Here is a 7,660-nt window from a genome sequence, read left to right as displayed (position 1 = left end):
ATTAGGGGAATACAAAATAGTATTTACTGAGGTGGTTATTATGGTTTTAGATAATCCTTGCTCTAAACACACCATTTGAGATTTAACAATTCCTCTCCCGACGCCAATCACCCTCTAAAATGTTTCTACTGCCTTGAACATTTAACTATATGTCTAATATCTAACCAAACTTTTAATTTGGGGTTTAATAGATTGTCAAACTTTTGATTTTTTGTTGACGTATTCACTATATATCTTTTTTTAAAAAAAAAATCAATATCAAAGTTTGAAAATCTATTAAATACATAATTTTAATTGTCTACGAACAAGTCTATTCATTTTTTAGAACGTCGAATACGTTATATTAAAATAGAAAGCTCAAAGATTTATTAAGCATTTTTAAAGTTTAAGGACATATTAAACCCATTTAAAATTTAGGCTAAATTTTTAATTTCACATTTTGTTAAAGTCATAGATCTATTAGTTATAAAGCCAAAAGTTTAAAAATCTATTAGATAAAAGTTCAAATTTATGTCTAATGGATTTGTCAATTTAAAAAAGTGTTGTATAGGTAAAATGCATATTAAACATGAGATTAAAATTTAAGTGATTTTGTGAGATATCTTAATAGTTGAGAGGTTTATTAGACAAGAAATAATTTTATATTAAGAGTTTATTGGATACAAACTTAAATTTGAATGACTAAAACCTCATGTAGTTTGTGATCCATTTTCATTTTTATGTTTCCAAAAATAAAAGTACAAATACAAAGAAAACAATGAAATTATGTTTGGTACACTTATTTCAAAAACTATCTTAAAAGACTTTTAAAAATGACTTTTTTTATTATTAAAAAAAAAAAGAAAAAAAAAACATTTCCATGATTTTTTTTAGGGAAAAAAATATTTTTGGTCCCCAAATTGTGGGTCTAGTTCCATTTAGTCTTTAGATTTCAAAGTGTAAGGCTTCGTTTGGTAATTATTTCATTTTTGGCTTTTGGTTTTTGAAAATTAAGCTTATAGACACTACTTCCACCTCCAAATTTATTCATTTGTAATCCATTTTTTTACCAATGGTCTACAAAACCAAACCAAAATTTGAAAACTAGAAAAAGTAGCTTTTAAAAACTTGTTTTTGTTTTTGAAATTTGACTAAGAATTCAACTATTGTACTTTAGAAAGATGCAAATCATTGTAAGAAATGTAGAAGAAATATGTTTAATTTTTAAAAACCAAACTTTAAAAATGAAATGATTACCAAACAAGACATAAATTAATCCTAAATTATTAAAAACATGTTTGATAATAATAAAAACATGATAAAATTAATTTCAACGTTTTCAAAATCACCCACAAACACATCGTCAATATTCCTCTAAACAGACTCCATACAAAAATATATTTTTTTTTGTCGATCCTGCGAAATTACATAATATATTTCAATCAAATAATTTTTAAACACAAAAATATCATCAAAATTAATAGACAAAATACATATTGTACAAAATTGAGAAAATTACATAAAGTGAAAGTCTATAAAGATACAAGAGTGTGTGTGTATATATATATGGCCAAAATTACCACAAATTAAGCACACAAATACACCATTTAAAAAAAGAGAAAATAGAATAAAGTGAAAGTTTATAAAGATACAAAAGTATACTTTAATTTGAAAAGAAAATAATGGAAGTTAAGATATAAAAACAGAAGTAGTTGAGATCATTTGTGGGATGTCTTCACCTAAGAGACTGAGAAACACAATTATGACCCATGAACTATCCCTCTATGTTTATGTTGGGATATTTCTCAACATTTCATGTGGGGGCAAAAACCATATACTTATATAGAAAAAGAAAAATTAATAATCACAAAAGTAAATGAAATTGATGCTACAAATCAAATATAATCATGATGGCAACACTTGTATTATGGACATGACAATGTCATTTTTTTTTATTTAAAAAAAAGACATTTTAGAGCTTATTTGGTTGTATTTTCAAGATAGTTTGTTTTAAATTTTGTATTCATTTTGATTTGTAACGATTTCGTTCATGTATATATACTTTCAATTCTGCAATAATCTAGTCTTTTAATTTTGGTTTATAATAATTTAATCTATGTACTCTAAAATTTGTAATAATATTTAGGCTCCATTTGGGATTGTTGTAGTTTTTAAAATAATTGTTGTCGGCTGTGCTTTTAGAAAAATTAGCTGTGAAAATAAGTCAAATAGTGTTTGGTAAATGTTAGCTTAAATTTGAAAAAGTAGGTTAGAGTATTTTGGTAAATAAATACAAAAACAACTTATTAAAATAGACTTATAATCCACTTTTTTTTATAAAAAAAAAATGTAATTTAAAATTTAAATAATTGTTTAACATGATTAATTTTGTTTGTTATAGATTAATTTTTAAATATTAAAATAGCTTTATTAGGAAAAATAATGAATATGGCATAGCTATTTTTTTTAAAAAAAAAATGATGCATTTAACTCATGAAAAATCGAAAATTAGATTTGATTAAGTGAGAAATAGATTAATATATAAAATATCTTTTAAAAATAAAAAATTGAAAACTATATATATAACCTACCTAATTCTAAGAAAATCTAAAAGTTAGAAGGATGATGCTTTTAAAATCAACTTTAAATTAACGTGTTTTTAAAAGTGATATAGATTTAATTAAAATCTATGTTGTCGAACGCAAAAATGGTTAGGATTTTTTCAAAATGGCTTTTTGACATTGTCAACATAATGCCATACGTAGCCTTAGTCTCTATTGTGAAATTTTATGTCAATTTTTTAATAAAATTTTGCAAACTAATTAGGGGACCTACTGTGTTTATAAGCTACAGATTCCAAAGCGTTTAAGAATAAAAATCGACATTTAGTTTTAATAAAAATATTTTTTTACCACAAAGATTAAATTGTTACAAATAAAATAAAATTATTGGATCACCATTATGTTGCATGCTAAAATTTAAGAACTAAACTATTACAATATTAAAAGTACAATAATTAAATTGTTACAATTTACAAATCAAAGTTTATGGCTACATTGTTACTTTCATGTAAGTTTAAGGATTATTAAAAGTGTATTTTAAACCCTATTATTTTCAATACCTAACTTGAGCTAGTTTTATATAATTTTCATATGCATACTTGAGTATAGTGGCTTCTTCAACTAGTCACTCTAATAATATTGATTTTATTAAATTTGTCATATAACCTTCTCAACTTGAGTTTTTAGGTGGTGATTTTAACATGATATAAGAGTAAAAAAGTTAATTTTTGTAATGTCATTGTCACTCGTTTGATCTTCGACGAAATTTCGAGCCTATAAAACTAAGTAGAGAAGAGGTATGTTAAAATATCGATATAATCAAGTTCATGAGTTGGTTTAAATCCCCTCCAATCTTGTTGGTTGAACTTAAAACAAAATAGTTGGCTTTAATATATGTCCATATCAATATACTAATATACATAATTGAAGCAATGCCATATTGTTAGTTGTGATAAATGTTACAACATAGCGAAAAATATTATTTTTTAGAAAATAGATGGCTTACTTAGAATAAATGTAGGATAAAAAAGGAAAGTGACTTCAAAAATATTAGTGCATTAAATGAGAGCATATCTAAAGATAATTGAATTTCATTGGATAATTTTTAATCAGTTAAAATGAATTTTGTGAATTTAACTCAGTTAACAAATTACATGTGTTAACGACTAAAAAATTTGCGGATTTGAATCTCTTATATCATTATTATACTTAAAAAAAATACTTTTGGTTTAATCTCCAAGTGTTTTTTTTTTTTTTTAAATAAAAGTTGTGGTGGAATGACTTGTAAGAATTGGTGTTGTTATACATATTTAAAAAAATTATATTTGAGAAGAAACCTTAAAATTGATCTATTTTTAGAAACTTGATTATTCAAGAAACTAGGTTAAAGAAAAATAAAAATATTTTTTTTTCTTCTTTGGGCTTTTGTCCTAACAATTGGAAAACTTTTTAAAAATAGTTTCTAAAGAAACTTGTATAAAAATAAATTATTTTAGGTGATTCGAAAAATTTGATCGTTAAACTTTTGAAATTATAAATTTAGTTTTGAAATTGTAATACTTTTTGGGATTCAAATATCTATTATACGTAAAATTAAAAATTTATTTTATTGAACAATAACAGATCAATTAATTTTTACAAATTTATAATTTTTCAAGGATCTAATAGTCAACGCACCTTTAAAGTTTATAGACCTATTTGAAACTTTTGAAAGTTTGGAAATCACAAACCTCAAATTGAAGGGATTAAACCTCAAAGTTTACGGACAAAATTTGTTAAATCATAACTCTAATCCTTTAAATTTGAATTTCTGATTTATGAACTTTTAAAAGTTTATGATAGGTCCATAAAATTTCAAAACAATGACTTTTAAAATGTTGAAAAATTAGAAGTTTTTAAAAATCAATTGATCTATTGTATATAATTATAAATTTTATGTTGACGGATAAGACGGTTATTTAAAAATTCAATAAATACATAGGAACATATTTTTATTCAACTAAATTTCTTGTTTATAAAAACCAAATATGATTGTCGATGGTGAAAATAAGCATCGTGCTTATACCATTGACTTCAAAGTCAAATATTTTGATATCTTCATTTCTGTATTATTATTTTTTTTAAGTATGATTATCAACTAAAAAAAGTTAAATTATAATAAATAACCTTCCAAAGTTGCTAGTTGCAATTTTGTCAAAATTTTGAAAATTGGCCAAAAGTTGCAATATTGCTATTTATTATTTTTTTTTAAAAAAAACTCTATAATTTCAAAAGTTGCAATATTGTCCATAAAGTTTTATAATCGTTTCAAAACACTCTTAGATTGGAAATTTTTTAAAATTTTGGACATAAATTGAGATATGAAATTGTGTGTTAGTAACCCAGAGAAAAAATTTTAGATGATCACGTCGTTTTAGGTCATTACAACACCATTTTAAGTTATGATTTTTGTTCGAAATTCTAAAAGATTTATATTCACATGGTAGTTTTGAAATACTTATAAAAGTTGAAGAATAATATTGTAACTTTTAAAATTATAATATATTTTTTGAAACAAAGTTCAAAATTATTTGTAATAACTTGGCCTTAAAAAAAATGTCAATATGAACGTGCTTTAAATTAAATTATTGAATAGTTTATTTTGAATTATTTGAAACTATTTGACAAAGTTAAAGAAAAAAAAGGTAGTCTTGAAAGGGACTTGTTTAGGTCATCCGTAATAAAAGATAACTTATTTTATATAGAAGTCTTATTTTTTTCTTTTTCTTTTTTTTAAAGACGTTAAATAGAAGACTTTAGAAGACTAAATTTCAACTAATTTAATAAAAGTATTTCAAACCAACCAAAAGTTTAATAATGATATTTTAAAATACAAAGCAATGAGTTTTGTTATTCTTGTTAAGAATGATGGCTTCATAAAAAGTTGATACAAACCACATAAATTAAAGACGATCAATGGTATCAATTTAGTCTCGTTTGGGATTACGTTAGCAATTATAATTATAGAAAAATCTGGTAAAATATTATTAATCTATCAAAATCACTTTTTAATTTTAGTGAACGTGTAAAAGCTGAAAGATACTAGCTTTTAAATTTTGTTTCTCCTACGAATTTACTAACTTCTCGACCATTTAAATAAATACATTACAATAATATCATTTTATATTAATATATTTTGTCATATCTATTTCATATTTTAAAGGATTCATTTTTATTAAAAACTATCAAATAAAATTAGTTGAAATTTAAATCATGTACCATTTTTGACAATTTGTAAATTAATTAGGTTTTGTTTTCAAATAAAGGAAAATAAACCAAATATTTACCAATACAATAAAATTTTATTATCCATACAGGAATATTTGAACTAATAAGCCTATTTGGTTCATGTAACTAAATTGCACCAATTTAGTATTAATTTACCAAATATTGTAACTAGTTATTTTATTTAAAATTATTCACTAAACACTATTTTACGTTCTTCACAACTAATTCTTTGAAAAGTACACCTGCCATAAATTATTTTAAAAGCTACAACGATCTCAAGGATTTAAAATTCGGTCATCTACTTCACATATTAAAAAAAAAATTATTTTAGTTCAACAGACTGTGTTTTATTTTCAATTGAATATTCGAATTTAAAATATAAAAGAGTTATATTATAAAATAAAGTATAGTCAAAAGTACATTGTTGTTTCTTTTTTGTTTTCTTTAATAAACATAAAAGCGCTTTTATAATTAATTTTCTTACGCACAAGTAAATGACTAATTTTTTTCTTGTAAACGGTCTATTCAAAAGCCTTTCATGTTGTTAAAACATTATACCATATAGTTAAAATGTCAAGTATTTAATTTCCATCTTGTTTAATTTAAACAAACAAAAAATGAAAAAATTGTTAAAGCTATTTATAGAAATAGTAAAAGAAAAACAAATATTATTATATATTGATATACTTCTATCCGTATTATGAGAAACTATCATTTATAGACACCGATCGACTTCTATCCATCTTTATCACATAAAATTAATTTTACTATTTATTTTTAAAATTCCTCCCCAAAAAAAAAAAAAAAAAAATCCCAATTATAATGAAACCATTGGTTCTTTAATTAACATTGCTTTTCTAACTCAACTTGCTCAAACATAAACCAAATCCCAAGGAATTCAATACACCATTTTCAATAATAACTATTTAAAAAGAAATCATATAATGTATAGAAGCCACTAATCTACTTGTTTCAAGATTTTCTTTTTTCTTTTTTTTAAAAAAAACCTAATCTACTATAAAATCATATTTTAAAATTGCTACATTAACTCTAGTTGTCTAATTGGTGGGACCCACTTAAACCCTAAACCAAGATATTTGAACCACAATTATTTAAATATAAAATAAATTATTTTATATAATTATGTACAAATTTATATCTAGTGTCCAAAGTACAATATTGTCTTGTCCTTTGTGATTGGGACCAAGCTCACCCCTTTTCTAATCTTATCTACCTCTATTATTTTTCCTTCCTAACCTCCCCAAATAAATGCATTAAATATATTCATTATTCTTAGGGAACAAAATTATTTTGCTCCTATAATTTCAACCTTAAAACTTTTGTTTATCTTTCCTAATATACAATTCTACATTTGATTTAAGTGTTAAAATTAACTCATCCTAAAAAAAACCAATTAATCTTGTAATTTCATTACTTTAAATGCTAACTTGAACAAGTGGTATCATTAATTCCTCTTAAAAAGTAAATTAAAAAAAAAAGGGATGGATTTTCAATTTATAAGTAAGGTTTAAAATGTGATGTCGATGAAAATATCAAAGTCATGATCTTACGGAAATTCCGATGAAAATATCGATAAAGTTTCGAATCTAATTAATATTTCTAAAAAATTATAAAAATAAAAAATTTAAATTAGTAAATAAACAATTTATGATTTTGAAACAAGTTAACATGTTTATTATTTATATTATATTTATATTTATGATATTTTGCGACTTAATTTTTATATTTCATTGATTTTTCTACGATATAATGAAAATATTGATTCACCATTCAATCGGTATCGAACCCATATAAATCTAAAAATACCGACATGTTGACGAAAATTTAATACT

The sequence above is a fragment of the Benincasa hispida genome, chromosome 5 (genome assembly GCF_009727055.1).
Source record: "Benincasa hispida cultivar B227 chromosome 5, ASM972705v1, whole genome shotgun sequence".
Classification (NCBI taxonomy): domain Eukaryota; kingdom Viridiplantae; phylum Streptophyta; class Magnoliopsida; order Cucurbitales; family Cucurbitaceae; genus Benincasa; species Benincasa hispida.
The sequence above is the reverse complement of the archived record's forward strand: the minus strand, read 5'-3'. Positions refer to the sequence as shown.